Genomic DNA, 19317 nt, shown 5'->3' with positions numbered 1-19317 from the left:
CCTTTGTTTTAACTTTGCATTTCAAAAAATTCTAACATAAGTAAACATAGAGGGAATAGTAAAATGAACCCCCTTAACCTGTATCTGGCCTCCAGATTCAACAAAGACCAAGATTTTACCACACTTGTTTCAGATTCAACAAAGACCAAGATTTTACCACACTTGTTTCAGATTCAACAAAGACCAAGATTTTACCACACTCGTTTTCAACCTCTCAGTCTTCGCCTCCCTCCCCTACCCTTGAGTCCAGCATTCTTCAGTTTATGTCTCTTAAAATGAGGACATTTTCATATGTATAACTACAATGTCGTTATCATTTCTAAATAAAATGAGCAATAATTTCATGTAATTATCTCATAGTCCATAATCACATTACCCCACTGTTCCCTGAATTGTCTTTTTGAGTTGGTTCGATTCAGTAGATTCAGAAATCAAATAAGATCCGCACATAACATTGGGCCGTTAGGAAGAAGCTATTCTTAGGAGGAAATCAAGCAATACTTAGTTTTTATTATTTCTCCCCCTTTTTACTCTTTTTATAGCTCTCCCTCAAGATTAGGATTCTTTATAATGAATCTATAAACTTTTCTCTGATCAGGTACAAGTTTCCTCTCCCTTAAGACTTGCTTTGCTGGTGTTTGTTGTAATCAAGCACTTAATGCCTGCGCTCCAGCTAACAGCAGGGCAAGTGCAAAACTGAAAGTTACAGTTAAATATAACTATTCTCTGATCTTCCTGGTGCAGCGAGGTAGCCTGTGATCAGTACTGTTAAGTTTTTTTTCTTAAGCTGTAAAATTTATATTAATTAAAAAGTATGTGTTCTTTGTGTAAGCATAGCTTTTTAAAATTTTATCATTGCCCTTCTTGAATTTATGGTTGTAAGAAGGAAGCCAAGACTAGGTTGTAACATAGTATGTGTTTGGAAAAGAATGCCAATGACTGAATTTACACAGTTCTTAAACCCTCAAAAGCCAAGGTGGAGAAATGTCATCTGCAAAAAATGTATGTTTTGGTTACAGTTCTGTCGGTAATAAATACACGCACAACTGGTTAGTGTATTTAAGAAGGAAAGGGGCATAACCCAAGTGGTTAGAGGCTTTAACAAAATACAATTTTGAGAATTAGGTAGGATTTTAAAAAATTATGTAGAAGATATGTTTTGATTTAAATACTGTGATTAGTTCTGGGACTTTTTCAGCAGTTATGTTGTTAAGTAAAAGCTTCATTGCGTTGTTTTTGTTGTGTATTTTGTTTTTTGTTTTGGGGGGATTCCGAGAGCAGGAAACAAATCCTATAATCTGCCCCCCAGATAGTTGAGAAAAATCCTAAAAGTGGACCTTTGAAGTGTTATCCCCTAGTAAAGGTTTTAACTAGTATCAGTGCAGAAGCAATCTGAGAGGACAGGAAGACTGCCCTGGGGGGAGTGAGGCAGAAAATAGCGATTCACAGAAACAAAGGGAAAGGGGCCAGAAAGTTGAGTAAAATCAGCAGGAGAGAATGCAGAACAGGCACTGTAGTTACGAGAGAAGTTAAATGGCATTAGAGAGAAAACAAATAGGGGAAAAAAAAACCATGTACTAAACTGCTGACTGAAAGGAATTGTACGGTATATGTGGCTTGCAGTATGTGCACCTGTGAAAAATCTGTGAATGGAATTCACGACTAACTCAAGCACTATCTTTCCAAAACATCCTAAATGAACAGAGTTTTGTTTTTTCCTTGTTTTTTTTCACGTGGAATCTAAACATTCCTGGCCATTACCTTGCGCTGAAATCTAAAATCTACCCCCGCCTGGAGTTTGTTTTTACTTGGTCTGTTGAGCAAATTTTAAAAACTCTCAGATCCCAAAATATCACTTAAGTTTAAATATCCAAGCAACATCAGACAGAAGTAGTTCTCAAAATTGGGTTACAGAAAAGAACCAGAGCACCTTCATGTTAGCGATTGTAGAAGGCAACCGTGGTTTCTTCTCAGGGTTCTGTCCTTTTATATATATATATATATATATTTTTTTTTTTTTCTCTCTCCTCCCAGATGATCCACTTGTGATGGAGGAAGAGTAGGGAGGAGGGAACGACAACAGAGATTTCCATTTAGCCTGCGAATTGTTTTTAGTTTTCCTCACTCCTAGCCCTGAGCCAAGAGGCTGTGGTGTCTCAGAGCCTGGTTTATCGTTCATCCTGGCAGTGCAGTTCTGGGGGCAGTAGTACACTAACTGCCCTTACAGTGTGGTCGACAAGCTTCTGGTGAATTTTTTATCTACCCTAGTTGGCCACCTCTGGTAGTGTACATGTTACCTTTGCATTTTGGCTTGGTCTGTGGGCCAGCAGTTGTCTACGGTAGTACAGAGGGTAAGATAAGGGACAGTCACGTACCTACCTCTCCCCTGTGTCTCATCTTAACATTTTGCCATACTTCTATAAGTTAGCATCTGAAAGCTCCCTACCGTCTCCCAGCCCCCCTCAAAATAAAGGTGCTTTAAACAAGGTAGAGGTTTGTTTTTCTGTCAGTGAAAGAAGTCCTGAAGTACAAAGTCAAGAGTGGATGTGACAACTGTGTGGTCATCAAGGACCCAGAGCCTCGCCTTTTATCTTTCTGCTTTGCAATTCTTAGCTGTGGCTTTCATTCTCAAGATCACCTTACCGGTTGCAAGAAGGTACCTTGCAGCTCCATCCATCTGGTTTACATTCCAGACAGCAGGATAAAGGAAGGGGTAAGGGCAAAAGGATCCATGTCCCAGTGGAGTCAGTCCCCCTTAAATACCTTTCCCATAAGCTCTGCTTGACAATTTCTGATTTTATCTTATTGGCCACTGTCATCTACAAGGCAGGCCCAAGATATAAATTGCCACTCAGGAATACAGTAGTTTTATTAGGAAGATTGAAGAGGACTGTAGATATTGGGTGAGCAGCTAGCAGTCTGCCACGGTTCAAATCTGCTATATAAAAACAGTTCTGATGTAGTTGAAGGTCTTTCCTTCCTCCTCAGAAATAACTCTTCTCTGAATTTGGTATATTATTTCCATGCATGTTATCGTTTACAGTGTATATTTGTGTGCATAAGCAGTGTCTTATTTTTATGTTTTATGTAGTTGTAAATGGAACTTATGCTGTAAATAGGACATAATCTTTCAAATTTTTTTTTCTCATTCAACAGTTTTTTGAAGTTCACCCATACTGAAGCACATAATTCTAGTTATTCGTTTTAACTGCTGTATAGTATTCTGTTACTATGATTTATCCATTTCCTCTTGGTGTACATTTAGGCTGTTATTTTTATTTGTTTGCCATTATAAACAGGTGCTACAGTTTATAATGTCTTTGTATGTGTCTCCTTGAACACATGTGCGAGAGATTCTCCAGGTTATGGACCTATATAAGTGGAATTACTCAGAATATTGCTTTCTTCTGCTTTCCTAAGTTTTCCCAGATTGCTCTATAAGTGGCTGTGCCAAGTTACAGTCAGACCAGCAGTGTATAAGTGTCCCCGTTTCTTTACTCATTACCAACACTTTATTTTTGCCAATCTGAATGAGTGTTAATTTCCCTGAAACCTGCTGAGGTTGAGCATATTTTCATATGTTCAGTGGCTGTTTATGGTTGCTTTTCTGTGATTTGCCTGTTCAGACCTTTTGCTTCTTTTTCAGCTGTGTTGTATTTTTGTTGTTGTTTGTTTGATTTTTGTTTTGGAAAAGTTTTTATATATTGGTACTAATTCTTTATTGATTATTTAAGTTACAGATGTTTTTCCCCCAGTCTTTGGATTATCTTTCAGTTTTATGGTTATATAGGAATATTTAATTTCCATGTGGTAAAAATTATTTAGTTTTCTCTTTCATAGTTTGTACCTTTTGAGTATTGCTTAAGAAATTCTTCTCTACCTAAGAACATGAAGATGTTTGCCTATATTTTGTTTTAAAGTTTTAGTGCTTATATCCTTAAATCATTAATCATCTGAAATTGATTTTTGTATATAGTGTAAGGTAGGGATTTTATGTTGTTTTTTTCACGTGGATGAACATTTATTAAATAGTTCATCCTTTTGCATTGATTTGTAAAGCCACCACTGTCCTTTGTCAAGTTTGCATATTTATATAGGCCTGATTTTGAGCTCTCTATTCTGTTTTATTGGTCTGTTAATCTCTTTCTGGCCGTGTGCCACACAGACTTCATTGCCATAGCTTGATATGTGGTAAAGTTTTCTCACCTTGTTTTTCAAAATTGTGTTAGCTATTGTTGACTTTGCTCTTCTGTGTGATTTTAGGATCTGCTTCTAAAAGTTCCTTTAAAATTTATATTGAGATACTGATTGGATTGGAAATGCATTAAGGTTTGCAGTTCAAACCTACCCCACAGTACGTCAAAGAAAAGGCCTCGCAGTTTGTGTCCATTGAGTTTACAACCAAGAAAACACTATGAAGCAGTTCTACTCTGTAACACATGGGGTCACCATGAGTCAGAATCAACTCGCTAGCAACTAACAACATATAGATTAATGTTGGGAGAATTTACTTCTTTACTGCAGTAAACCAGGAGCGTGATACTGTAACGCACCCACGAGCATCGTATCTCTTCATTTTTTAAGAGTTTTCTAAGCAATTTTCTAACTGTTACTGATCCGGAAGAATTCAATTGAATTTTGCGTTTTGATCTTGTATCAGGCATCCTTGCTGAAATTTCTCATTAGTTCTAATAGCTTCTCTTTATTTTCATGGTTTTTCTATCATTACTTTGTTGTTGTTTTCCTCTTTCCGATTCTGAATTTTTTTGTTCCTTGTTTTACTGCGCTAGGTAGGATATCTAGTACGATGTTGACTGGAAGAAGTGACAGCAGGCATCTTTGTCTTTTTTCTAACTTTAAAGGGAATCCTTCTTATGCTTCACCAGTAAGTATTTTGTTTGCTGTATGTAGGTTTAGGGCAGGTATTCTTTATCAGGCTAACAGCGTTCTTTCCTTTTTTGAATTTCCTAGAACTTTTATTTCTTTTTAATGAGTAGGTGCTGAATTTCATTAAATTCCTTTTCTCCATCAATTAAGATGATCATATGGTTTTACCCCTTTAATTTTTTAATATGGAGAATTACATAATAGAGTTTCTAAATATCAATAAATCATTATCACCCCTAAAAATATTAATAATTTCTTACATTATAAAATTTTTAATGAATGTTCAAATATCCCTGATTGTTTTATGAATTTTTGTTACAAGTGTTCAAATCAGGATACAAATAGTCTATACATTTCAATTGATCAATATGCTGATTAAGTCAGTCTCTCACCTCTTTAGTAATATTTTACTTCGATACACATAATTTCAAACTTAAAGAAAATTTGCGAGAATATTACAAAGAACACCTGTTACCTTTTATGCAGATTCAGCATTTGTTTCTGTACTCTGCTTTTTAGTAGTGGAGATGACCAGTAATCAACCAATCACCATTATGTCAGTTCCGACTTCCTGCGAACCCCATGTGTGTCAAAATAAAACTGTGATCCATAAGGTTTTTAATGACTGATTTTTTTTGAAGTAGATCACCAGGAAATTCTTCCAGGGTGCCTCTGGGTGAGCTTAAACCTCCAACCTTTTGGTTAGCAGTGCAGTGAGTTAACTATTTGACCACACAGGGACTCTGTAAATCTAGCTTTTCTGGCTGACGCCCAGCTAGGCTCTGCCAATAGAGGGCACTAGAGGGAAACTGCAAAGCTACAGGAGGGAGAAAGGACGTCCGTTGTGCTTGCTGCTTTCCTTCTGAGAGCATCTCCACAGTGGCTTCTTCACCCAGGCAGTGGCAGGTCGTCCCGTGGTGGCAGCTGAATCCAGTTTGTAGTTTTTCTAACACTTGCGAAACTAGCCTCATCATACTCCTCTCAGAGAAACCAGTGCCAGCTGGCCAGCACCCCTTCCTTATATGTCTGGGCTCAGGCTCAAAGCTCAGTCACCAGCCCACCAGGTAGCATCCCTCCCTTACAGGTCTGAGTTTCAGCTACAACTGCTAAGCTTCCAAGTTTCGGTTAATTCTAAACTCATCTTTTTGGTCCCCCAGGTCCAAGGGAAGTTGCTACTTTCTGTGATCCCATAGTGTCCTCTTTTTACAGTTTCAATTATCTAGTTAACAATTCTTTGTATTAAATTATTTCTGTTCATATAAGTGATGTGGTTTCTTTCTCCTGGCTGAACCCGGGTCTGAGAAAACAGACCTTCACATATGGACTTTTGAAATCGTTTTGTTTGTGTCCTGGGATTGAGTTAAGTGCTGAGCTCCCTGGGGAGCTTTCGGTGGGAAATGGGTGCCAGTAATTCCTAACATAAAGTGGCATCATGTTTATCAAATTATCACCTGTGCTTAATTGAGATGATGTGTCAGCTTTAGCAAATGACTTGGGCAGGGTTGAGGGGTAGGGGGGCCCGTCCAAGGAATTGCTATGTTTGATTATTATGGCAGCAGTAATGCCTGTAGGGCCTGGGGTGTTGAATGATCCCTTATGAAGGAACTGGAGCTTATTTTTTCAGCTTCATTCCACAGATTTTAATATGCTGTGTTTTGATTATTCTGTTAAAGATATTTTGTAATTTCCCTTGTGGTTTCTTCTTTATTGATCCATTTGTTATTTAGAAATGTATTACTTAATTTAAAATATTTGGGGTTTTTGTAGATAATTGTTTTCTTATTTAACTCTACTCTGGAATCCCAAGGAGACTATTTGATTCTATCATATGTTATTGAACCAGTAGCATCAGTGATGAACTTCACTGGTTTTCATGGACTTACTGTCATGAGTTTGATGAATTTTTGTCGAAGGTAGAAGTTAAATGCCCTGATTGGCCCTACCACAAAGCAGTTCAGTGGCCTAACGGTGGTGAACGTTAACTGTAATTTTTTGAGCTCGGGGCCAAGAACAACGGTCTCTTGTCTCCAGTGTGCTGTTGTAACCCAGCAAGTGAATTTTCCATTTCAGACTGCATTTTTGTGTTTAATATAGCTCATTCTTTTGGTTTCTGTTTCTCTGATGAGAGATCCCTCTCTTCATTTATTATCATTAGTCCTTGAATATATGTGTAGTAGTTGCCTATCAGTTTTTAACTAATTCCAGTATCAGGGTCATCTTATATTTAATGACTGTCCCCTGCTTTTTTCCTTGATTGTGGGCATATTTTTCAGTTTCTTCTCATGTCTGGTAATTTTTGACTATACTGGATATTGGGGATGTGTTGTAGTGATCCTCAATTCTGTTTTTTCCTAACGTTGGTTCTTTGTTTCAGCAGGCAATTAACTTCGGTGCATTTAAACTCCAAACTCTCTCCTGCTTTGGGCAACAGCTAATAAGCTGCTCAATTCTTTCAGCCATCTAGATGTTGCTTTCCTTTGGGGCCTCTGAGTCTCTCCTGTATATGTGTGATTCAGGAGCCAGCGGGTAGAGTTTATATGCGTATCTTGGAGTTCCCTCTTTTCTAGGTTCTCCACTTACTTTCTAGTTGCTGTAGTAGCTCTAAACCTCATCCTCTGATGCCTCAAGCCAATAAGATTGTGCCTTTTCTTTTTTGGTTTCAGCTACTCTGCACGGTGCCACTATGAGTCAGAATCAACTAGGCGGCAGCGGTTTTTTGTTTGTTTGTTTACTTTGCACAGTGTAGGCAAGTGTGTGACCTAAGGCAACAAGCCCCATAAAGGCAAATTCCATCCCTCTTTCAAGGCTTAAGGAGCCCTGGTGGAGCAGTGGTTAAGTGCTCAGCTGCCAGCCAAAAGGCTGGCAGTTCCAACCCATCAGCTGCTCTGTGGGAGAAAGATGTGGCGGTCTGCTTCCTATATTGGGGCAGTTCTCCTCTGTCCTGTAGGATCTGTATGAGTTGGAATCGACTTGGGGCAGTGTATTTTTGTATGTCAAGGCTTGGCCTCCCTCCAATTTCTGACTTCTGGTTGTTCTCTGGTGCCTTCAAATAGTTTTTTTTTTTTAAACATATTTTGGCCAGAGTTTATAATTGTTATTTGTGAAAGGGTTAGTCCAGTCAATACAAGCTACTCCACCTCTTCTGTGCTTAAGTTTTCCATGCTTTGCTTCTGAGTTTTCTGAATCCTTGTTTTTGATATGTGGCTTGTAAATAACTTCTAGCTTTTATTAAAAAAAAAAAAAAAAGTTGTCAATCTGACAACTTTTAATGAAACATTTAGTACTTCTATCTTTATTTTGATTCCTGATGCATTGGGATTCATGTCTACCATTTCCTTTTGCGCTTTCTATATTTCTGGTTTTCTATGATTTTAAATGCCCTTCTCATTTTTTTTTTTAATTACTTGAGTTTCTTATTCATCTTTTCTTCAACTTTGGCTTCTAAGTTAAACATTCTGTAATGAGTTGTTACCTTTAAATTTTTCAATATGCATATTTGACCTGAAAAAGTCTAAAATCAAATATCTCAACCCCTAAATACAACAACCTTAAAATGCTCTAACTTTAGTTACCTCTTCTTCTTATGCAGTATTTCATTCTGGTATTTTCATTCACTTGTTTAATCAGTTATTCAGCTTCTCTACCACATGCCAGGTACTATTACAGGTGCTACAGTAATAGCATTACACAAGATAAATTCCTGCTCTCCTGGAGCTTACACGATAATTAGCAAATCAATATAATGATGTGAATTCATAATTGGTGGTATAATGGAAAGTAAAGCATAATAAAGGATAGATAATGTGGATGAGTTTCTGCAGTATTCAGACATTTTGTAAGAATTTTTTGGCTCAGGTATGAAAACACATAATTCCCATCCTGGAGGAGCTTGCAGTCTAACCAGAGAGTACCAGGAGGGGAATGTGGACATGGGAGCCATCGGCACATGGTAGGTGCCACTCCGCAACTGATGAGCTTCCCAGGGAGGGCGTGCAGAGTCAAAGGCCCTCAGGGCAGATCCAGGGCAGAGGAGGAGGAGCCAGTAAAGAAGACTGCCAAGCAGGGTCAGAAAACTCAGAGTGCAAAGAATGACTTTGGAAGCCAAGAGAAGAAGAGGTTTTATTTTATTTATAGCCTGTCTTACTCCAAAAATAATTTAAGATAGCTGAGACATCAAGTAAAACGAGGGTGAGAAGAACACTAGTGTTGGGAGTTAGGAAATGAGAGTGACTTGATCAGTAAATGGTTTCATTGGAGTGAAGGCATACTACAGTGGGTCAAGGGATTGAGAAATTACACTTTAAAGGCTACTTGCACAAGAAGTGGGGAATGAAAAAAAAAGAGAGAGGAGAAGATAATTTGAGGGAAAGAGGGCAGCATGTGGAACTCAGGACTGGGGTTGGTGTTGTGGCAAAAATACAAAGCAAAACCCTGTAGATTTGGGGTTCCTTGGACAGAAAATAGCTTGGGCCTCTGGCCTGGAGGAAGTTCCTGCTGGGTCCTTTCCTTCCCAAAAACTGCTCCTCAGGATCCCTGGGGTTTTCCAGTGCAGTGCCCTGGCAATGTTTTTCTTAGCATCTGAGCTCATGGTTGTAGGGAAAGGTATCTATTTCCTGGAACCCCAACACTGTGTTCTATCATAATGGTTTGGTATTAGTATTCAAGAGATGGAAGTAAAAACAAAGAAGAAATTCATGACTTCCTTTGACCATTGCCCTTCAGACTCCTTTGCATGATAGTCAGGATTTTCCCTGTACTGAACACATCCCTTCAACCAATCTTCCAGCTCTCCTGCTGGATGTTCCCTAGACATTCCCTGCCTTCCTCTTTTATCTTGCACTGTTTTATTCACTTGGAATGTCTTTTTATGTGTCTACCTTGAACCAATTCCCCAGTCACTTCTCCCCACTGATTTCTCTCCTTTATGCACTGTGTAAGCCCCTTTTGCAAAGATACAAAAGCTTTTTGTAAACTGTGAAGTGCCGCACAAACTTACCTTGTGATCTCTCCTAGAGTGTAAGCTTATTGAGGGCAGGGACTGAGCCTTTTCATGTTTATGTGCATCTGACACTTAAGTGTAGTGTCTTGTACATATTTGACATTCTTTAAAGTTTGAATGAATTATGTATATGTGATTCTGTGGTAAATTATGCTGGGTCAGAGATAGGTATATTATATGCCAAATTCTAGTTTGTAGTTATTAAATGCATATTAAAATTCCACTTTTATACAGTGTCCTCTGTGAAGGTTGTTGTGTGCCGATTCTGACTCATAGCAACTAGGTCAGAGTAGAACTGCCCCATAGTGTTTCCTAGGCTGTAATCTTTACAGGAACAGATCAACAGGTCTTTTCTTACATCTGTAAAGGTAGATTCCTTAATTTGAGTCCTCCGCTGGTTCACATCCTCACTTTTGTCTTTATAGCATACACGCCTGTTCAAATCGGTAATTGTAGCTTGCAGAGTGGCGTATGGGGATGTTGTTGACTGAAGTAATGGAACACTCAAACAGTGAGAGCTTTATCATCTCATAACCAGAAGTCTGGACGTAGTTGGTTTCAGGTTTGGTCTGTTTGGTGGCTCTGTGATATCCGGGTCCCATGTGCTTTCCGTTTTTCCCTTTGCCATTCTTACATGTTGATGATGGCTTCCCTCATGGCCTCCGGATGAGAACAGCACTTCTGGGTATGCTTAACAAACAGTATCCAAAGCAGGGCTTCAAACCAGTTCATTGTGTTTCGAACCCCTGCAGAGAATTTGCATTTCTAACAAGTTCCCAGGAAATGATACACCAGGTGATTCTTATGTGTAACATCCTGGGAACTTGTTAGAAATGCAAATTCTCAGCAGGGGTTCAAGCTGGAACAAACTAGTTCAAAGCCATGATCCAAAGGCAGAAAAGTATAGTTTTTCTTGGAGCATCTCTGTGAGGGAGCAAAACTTTTCCTCAGGTCCCACTGGCCAGGCTTGGGTCACTTGTACTGGCAAGAGGAATAGGAAGGCCATGGTTGGCGTGGACCAATCAAGAAAACTCCCCTCGGGGAAACATATTGAATGATAACCTGATTCAATCAGAGCTATGATTCAGTGAAAAGATGGGAATGGGGTGGAATAAGCAATGAACTTTCTGTGGTCAGCCACGGATGGTATGTGTCTTTGGCCTTTCCCTCTGGAAAGTTAATATCCTCATAGATTTTTAAGAGGAAGAAGGACAATTTTTATAGTATTTCTACTGAGCTTCGTGTTTGATCTCAGTAATACTTTATTCACTGACTCATTCATGTAATAGACATTTATTGACTACTTTTTTGTTGTGTGCCACCCACTCAGCACTACCGAAGTACCTGAATAAGATATGATCCTTGCTTTCAGGTGACAGCTGGCTTACAGTCCAGCAGAACAAAGTGGCTGAGGTGAGGGGAGAGGATAGAGTTATTCTGTAATAAACTGATACGAAGAAATTTATTTTTCAGCAGGAGATGTGGGACATGTGGATTTGGGAAATGAATTCATTTGAAAAACCACTTTGGGGTAAGTTGATAGTTGGGAATAAATGACTTCAGCGTTGCTTTTATTTCTCTTTAAATTGGCATTTGATCTTACAACTCTGTGGGTTTGGACTCTTTGATTGATTGGACTTTACGCTTCAGATACACATAAAAGTCCCATGTAGTGATTTTAGAAAGGTAACCATTAAGCATAGCCCCAGTTGCAATTAGTTAGTGCAGGTGCACTAATTACTTCTCATTAAGGTGGTCAGTTTGAAAACAAGGTTCAGAAACAGAAGCTTATTGTGTATACCCTGCTTGAGCTTATCCAGTGGTTCCGTCTTGTGCTCTGGAACTCAGTCACAGAGCCAGTGTTGAAGATACAGGGTCACAGTTTGCCTCTGAGCTTCGCTTTACAGTATTCCAAATGGCCATTTAAATTCGCATTGCTTCAGTTCTCATATAAAAGCTGCCTGGTTGTTTCATCTAAGAAAGTGCACTATTGAATATTAATGTGTACTTGGAGCCCTGGTGGTACAGTGGCTAAAGTGCTCGGCTGCTAATCAAAAAGGTCAGTGGTTTGAACCCACTAGCCACTCTGCAGGAGAAAGATTTGGCAGTCTGCTTCCATAAAGATTTATAATCTTGGAAACCCTATGGGGCAGTTCTACTCCGTCTTATAGGGGAACTCGATTAAAGGAATAGATAAAAAGGCCCAGGCTTATACTGGTAAAGTAACATTGCTAGGGGGCACAGAACTGAAGATGTAAATTTGAACTTAAGCATTTGGCCTAATAGACATTCATTTCTGTTTCAATATGCTGGTTAGATCATGGGTCATGGGTCGCAAGACCACCCCCAGGTTCGGTAATTCATTAGGAGAACTCAGGACTCAGCATACGGTTGTACTCATGGCTGAGATTTCTTACATGGGAAGAATATAGAGCAAAGTCAGCAGAAGGAAAATGTGCATGGGGTAAACTCAGGAGGAAACCAGCTGTAAGCTTCCAAGAGTTCTCTCCATGTGGATATGCTTAGTTCCTCCCACAGTAAACCGTGACAACATATGTGAAATCTTGTCTACTAGAGAAGCTCATTAGAAACTCAGCACCCAAAGTTTTTACTGAAGGCTGCTTATAGCATGTACCAAAATTCCAGACTTCCAGAAGGAAAGCAGTTGCTCAGCACAAACTGTTGGTATGAACAGTTTAGGCGGAGTGAGCCACCTTATCATCTAGGGAAGGTTTTATATCAATGTAGGAAATGGTTTACAAGTTCCCAGATGCTAGCCAAGGGCCAACCTTACAAGCAGGCCTTTCTAAGGATAGCTTCCAGTCTTTGATAGGTCTGCTATGTTAACTCTGTTTGCACACTAATTTGCCCATTTAAGGAGATTGTGATTATGATCATTTAGCTTCTGACAAATAAGGAGAGAAGTATGGCAAACTGAATTCTTTAGTGATACCTGTTTTGGGCATCCCACTGGTGATTGAATGGACGGGCTCACACAGCTCAACATAAAGTTGTATTCATGATTAAGATTTATTACAGCGAAGGACACAGTATAGGAATAGCAGGAAAAAGATATACATAGACAAAGGCTGGAGAAGTTAGGGACAGGCTTCCAAGCCCTCCCTCTGCAAGGGCCGCACAGACACACACACTTTTCTCTCCAGTTGTGAATCATAGAGACACATGCAAAATGTCTCCGCCCAGGGAAGCCTACTTGAGTATTACAGTCCAAAGTTCTTATAGGAAGCTGGCCACGTAGACAAAATCGCATACCAGCCATGGTAACTGAAACTTGGGACCCCAGACCAGATACCAGGTGTACATCATAAATCTTGGTGTTTACTTTAAACAGTGCTGACAGCCTGGTACAGCCTTACGCACTCCCTGAGACATACAGAGTAACATCATTAACCAGTGACTGTATGAACATTCCAGGAGTTTAGTTCTCAGAGTTTGGCAAGGGTCATTGCCATGACTCCAAGGCATCCCCAGAGATTAGCAAGAACCGAGTAAAACAGACCTGCTATATTAACTCTTTCCTCACAGTAGCCAACACAAAATAATACTGCATTGACTGAATGCAGATATTTCATGCTAGATTTATTCTTTAGAATATAATATTCTACACTCATAGAAAATAATTGGTAGTAGAAATACTTGGTAAATTTTACTTCTTGGAAGGGCAGTTTATAGATTCTTTTATTTTAGAGATTTTTGTCTACAACCGTTATTGTATACCTTTGTATGTTATATTAAAGGACAGTGCAAAAATATGAAGTTAAAAGTTAAATTAAGACATTACAAAATTAACCTTCACTTTATGAAGGCTTTTCTTGTGAGATGCTTTTAAACACAATGGGATTCCTTTTTATGGAATTTGCAGATTCTCAGAAATCCCAGTTTTGCAGAAAGAAAGTAACCCATAGTTTAAAAAAATGCCTAATTCCAGGATTTGGGACCAGTCTTTACTACTTCAGTTATTCCTACTTAAAACCTACACTACGTTATGCAAAAAAGAAAGAAAGTGGACGGGGAAGGCTACATGCTTGAGTATGGGAAGCTCTGAATTGACCACGTTAAGTACATTTCCTTATTTTTCCCTATCACAGAGCCTGTTGTGCAATAATAGGAATCTCCCAGGGTGACTAGAGTACGTAACGTTTCCCTAACTTATTTGACCATGAAATCTCTTTAGTGGGGCTTCTTTCTCAGCTATGGGGGAAACATTCTGTGGGAAGCCATTAAAGGGTTTTAGGTAAAGGAGGGGCAGAAACAAAACAAGTGTAGGGAAAAACCTACTTTAAATGAAACTTTGTTACAGAAAATTTTAGTATCTTATACTGTCTTAAGATAAAATCTATTTAGGAACTTCCCTATCTGGTTGTCTTTTTCCTGCCAGGTTTCCTGAGTCGATGTTTCTCTTTTGGAATGTGAGTGTTATGTCTTAGACTGTTGTTTAACAGTGGGTTTAGGTGATAAGAACTTCCCTAGTGTGGGTTATTGCCTTCACGCTGGTACCATCCCTAATACCTGACACAGTATTAAGCACATAGTTGGCCATGACTCACTTTGGTGAAGGGGAAGACAGTACACAATACTGTAAAAGTCAGTACAACTTGACCAAGGCAAAGCCATAGAAACTTCACAGACACATCCAAACTCGCTGAGGGACTGAGTTACTGGGCTAAGGGCTGGAGACCATGGTCTCAGGGGACATCTAGCTCAATTGGCATAACAGTTTATAAAGAAAATATTCTACATCCGACTGTGGTGAGTAGCGTCTGGGGTCTTAAAAACCTGTGAGCGGCCATCTGAGATACATCTACTGGGCCCATCCTGGCTGGAGCAAAGAAGAATGAAAAAAACCAAAGACACAAGGGAAAGACTAGTCCAAAGGACTAACAGACCACAACTGCTACAGCCTCCACCAGACTGAGCCCAGAACAACTAGATGGTGCCCAGCTGCCACCACTGACTGCACTGACAGGGATCACAACAGAGGGTCCCAGACAGAGCGGGAGAAAAATGTAGAACAAAATTCAGATTCCCAAAAATAAGACCAGACTTGCTGATACAGACTGGAGAAACCCAGAGAGTATGGCCCCTGGACACCCTTTCTACTCAGTACTGAAGTCACTTCCAAGGTTCACCCTTCAGCAAAAGATTAGACAGGTCTATAGGACCAACGGTAACACATGTGAGGAACTTGCTTCATAGTTCAAAGACTAAATGGGCACACCAGCCCAAAAGCAGAGATGATGAGGCAGAAAGGGACAGGAAAACTGAACGAATGGTAACAGGAAACCTGGGGTGGGGGCGGGGGGTGGAGAGTGTTGAGACATTGTGGGGGTTGGCAGCCGTTGTCACAAAACAATTTGTGTATTGTTTAATGAGAAACTAATTTGCTCTGTAAACTTCAGCTAAGGCACAATTAAAAAAAGACATTCTAGAGAGGCTGGCATGAATTGTGACTGTGAAATACTGAAGCTTTTTTTTTTTTTTTTTTTTTTAAAGGAATACAAATAACGATGCCATTTTGAAAAACCATTTTTGGAACTTTTAGACATCCCTTGAGTTTAAATCATCTTCCTATCACCAACTTGTCTTTTATGGCCTCTGCGATTTTTTTGTTTGCATATTTTGTCAGAACAGTAGAATTATCTCACCACAGATGTTTAGTTAAGTGCCTTTAACTATCAGAGTGTTTTTGTTTTTTGCAATAGATAGAATGTAATTTTTAGGGGATTAAATGGTCAGTCACAGCAAATACATTCCTTCTTTGCCTTATAAAAACAAAGCAAGGGAAACTTTAAGGTCAGGAATAAAACATGGATGCCTGTTATCACCTCTTCTGTTTGATATTATACTGGTGGTCCCGACACAGTTGCTGGATTTAAAATCAGTAATCACAAACCAAGTGCATTTATGTAAATCAGCAAAAAACAAAATGTAATTTTAAAAAGATCTGAAGTATCTAACAAATATTTCGTAACAAAATTTGTGTTAGCCCTTGAAAGGAGAAATTTATAAGATTTTATTGAAAGAGATTAACAAAGGCCTAGGGGCCCTCGTGGCACAGTGGTTAAAGAGCTCAACAGCTAACCAAAAGGTCGGCAGTTCAAATCCACCAGCTGCTCCTTGGAAATCTTATGGGGCAGTTCTACTCTGCCTATAGGATTGCTGTGAGTTGTAATCAACTCGATGGCAACGAGTTTCATTATTGGTAAGTAAATGGAAAGAGAGAACATTTTTATGGATTTAAAGACTCCATGTTGTAAAAAATAGCAGCTTTCTCCAATTATCTATACATTTATTGTAGTTCTAATCAGAATTCTAACAGGCTGTTTTGGTAGAACTTGAAAAGCTGATTTCTGAAAATTTTAGGGAAGGCCAAAGGGTCAGGAGCACTCCTAAAGAAGGTAGTGAAAGGTGAGAAGACTTTAGCAGATGTCAGTAATTATTAGAAAACTATAATAATTAAGATAGTAGTGTATTATAGGAATAGACAGACCATCGACAGAACACAGACCCCCAGAAACCTAGTTTATGAGAAAGTCAGCACAGCCCATCTTCAGGGAAAGGATAAACTTTTTATACATAATTCTGGACAGTTATCAATATGGGAGAAAATGACCTTGAATCCCTACTTACATGTGAAAGGCAGGACTTTCCACTTTTTTTATCAGATGGTAAATGAGTAATTTCTCTTATAAAGATAACACAAAGCTGGTTCCTATGAGGCAGAAGTCAAAGATGTCCCAAATGTCCACTTTTTCCAATATGTTGTACGACTCCATCATCTCTAACATCAACTACTCCCTGTCCCCTCAGTACCCTCCCTCCAGTCTTTGGGTTCCCTAATTTGCAGCAATGCCTCACAGAACTCAAGAACAGTATAAAAGAAATGGGTCATGTGGTTGTGGAAGCTGGCAAATCCCAAATTTGTGGGTCAGGCATAGGCTTCTCCTGACCCACATCGCTGCAGGAGCTGACAAACCCAAACTGGTAGTTCAGACCACAGGCTGCTGGCTCAGAAGCCTGCAGAATCTGGCGAATCAGGTCACACAATAGACCACTGGCCCAAGGGGCTGTGGAGGCAGGCGAATCCCAGAATTGACAGGTCAGACAGTAGGCCTCTGGGTAGGTCAACTGATGAGAAACAGGGTGGGATCCTGATGACGTAGAGAGAGCGAGCCTTGCCAGGACAACACCGGTATATCTTAGATTTAGGTCACACCGCAGGGGAGGGTATAACTTTACTAAAAGTGGGGCTTGAGTCACGCCCTCCTGCGAGGTTGGATCCAAGACACTTATCCCAATCCTATCTCATTATCATGTAGAGGTCAGGATCCATGACACATAAAATGGAAGACAACCACACAATACTGGGAATGATGGCTTAGCAAGTTGACACACAACCCCAACCTTCACAGGTTCCATATACCTTATTTGCATAGTCCCACTCAGTCATCGTGTGTGAGTCACAAAGACCATGGCTAGAAGGGCCATATTAAGTAATTCATTGCACCACACATGGGTTGTTTTGTCTTTTTCTTATGAGTTTGTGAAGATCTTTATAGTCTGGATTCCAGCCTTGTGCTTTATGTATATTGCAAGTGTCTTCTCCCAGTTTTGTAGCTTGTCTTAATAAAAAGGTATCTTTTATGGCTCACATTTTCTATGTCTTAAATTCTTCTGTACCCAAAGATCATTAAAAATAATGTTTTAATCTCTAAAAATTTTAGAATTATATTGAATTTATAGATTAATTTTGGGAAGAATTGATGTTTTCTTTCCAAACATGGTTTATCCATTAGACAGATGTGCTTTTATATCCTTCAATAAATCTCCACAGTTTTCTCCATGTCTTGCACATATTTTGTTAAATTTATTTCTGAAAAAACCTTAGATTTTTTATAGCTCTTTTGAGTATAATTTGTTCTCTTTTGTATGTTCTAATTAGTTATTACCACCGTATAGGAACTCAGTCGATGTTGTATGTTCATCTTGTATTCAGCAACTGTGATGAAATCGTCAGTTAGTTCTAATGATTTATCTATTGATTCTTTTAAAATTTCCATGTAAAAATCATGCCATCTGCAGATGATAATTTTTTCTTTTTCACCCTAAAAATGTACAGTGTTTAGGAAAGACATAACTTGTCTTGTTTATGTTACCAAAGTGTACCTGAAGTTCCATCAATTAAATATGATGTTTACTGTAGGTTAAAGAATTTCCTTTCCAGTCCCAGTTTGCTGTTGAAGTTATTGCTGAGTATTGAATTACCCTAAAACTTAATGGCTTTAAACAGTAAACGTTTATTATCTCACAGTTTTCATGGATCAGGAGTCCAGGAGCAGCTTACCAAAACCAAACCAAACCCATTGCCGTCCAGCCGACTCCGACTCATAGTGACTCTGCAGGATGGAGTAGAACTGCCCCAGAGGGTTTTTTCAAGGAGCACCTGGTGGATTTGAGCTGCTGACCTTTTGGTTAGCAGCTGAGCCCTTAAACACTGCACTACCAAGCTGCAAGAGCAGTTTAGCAGAGTAGTGTTGGCTTAGGATCTGCAGTCATCTGAAGGCTTTGACTGAGACTCTGCTTCTAAGGTTGCTCCTTCACGTGCTTGGCAAGATAGTGCTGGTTGTCGGCAGGCAGGAGGCTCCAGTTTCTCACCATGTGGACCTCTCCATAGGGCTGCTTGAGTGTCCTTAGGACACGGTAGCTGACTTCCCCAATGTATGCGATCTGAAAGTAAGAGGAAGCTACAGTGACTTTTATGGCTTAGTTTTGGAAGTCACACACCATCACTTCCACTGTATTCTGTTTGTTAGAAGCAAGTTACTAAATCCAGCCGACACTCAGAGAGAGAAATTAAACTCCACCAAAATTATTTTGTGTATTGAGGGGTGTGTGAGGAATAGGAAAAAATACCTAGCCCTAGAAAATGGTGATCGATCTTTGGAAAAATTTGTCATATGACACTACAGGTAGGATAAGAGAAATTTACTGATGTAATTGATCAGTATATTTTTACATCAATTCCAATTTCACAACATTTAAAATAAATGTATTTTAGATGGAAGGTTTAATCTACTGTCATTGGGAAAAACAAGCTGAACTCTCAGTGAATTCTAAGATAAGTTCTGGTACGTGTCATTTGAGGACACACAAATTTTCTCCTTCTAAAATTGACGTTCTCTTTCTCTGAAGTATTCCCTTTGTATTTAGTTACTTAAAGTTTATTGAAGTTGAATTTGTTGTTGTTGTTAGGTGCGGCTGAGTCGATTCCAACTCATAGTGACCCTGTGTACAACAGAAGGAAACACTGCCCGGTCCTGTGCCATCCCCACAATTGCTGGCTATGTTTGAGCCCATTGTTGGAGGCACTGTGTCAGTCCCACCTCCTTGAGGGTCTTCCTCTTTTTCAC

At 39.3% G+C, this 19317-nt stretch overlaps 1 protein-coding gene across 2 annotated transcripts in view; it reads left to right on the top strand.

Moving 5' to 3' along the window:
- The window catches only part of GALNT1 (polypeptide N-acetylgalactosaminyltransferase 1), a 105027-nt gene that overhangs the window by 40212 nt on the left and 45498 nt on the right, over positions 1-19317 (top strand). The window contains exon 1 of one of the 2 annotated variants that reach the window (XM_003406326.4): positions 11347-11417. The exons of the other annotated variant lie outside the window; for it this stretch is intronic. The gene's annotated coding sequence lies outside the window, so the exon portion shown is untranslated. Of the gene's footprint in view, positions 1-11346; positions 11418-19317 lie in introns of those variants that run through there. 2 annotated transcript variants of the gene reach the window in all.

This window comes from Loxodonta africana, chromosome 11, assembly GCF_030014295.1.
Source record: "Loxodonta africana isolate mLoxAfr1 chromosome 11, mLoxAfr1.hap2, whole genome shotgun sequence".
Lineage (NCBI taxonomy): Eukaryota > Metazoa > Chordata > Mammalia > Proboscidea > Elephantidae > Loxodonta > Loxodonta africana.
Note: the sequence above shows the minus strand (reverse complement) of the source record. Positions and strands in the feature narration are given on the sequence as shown.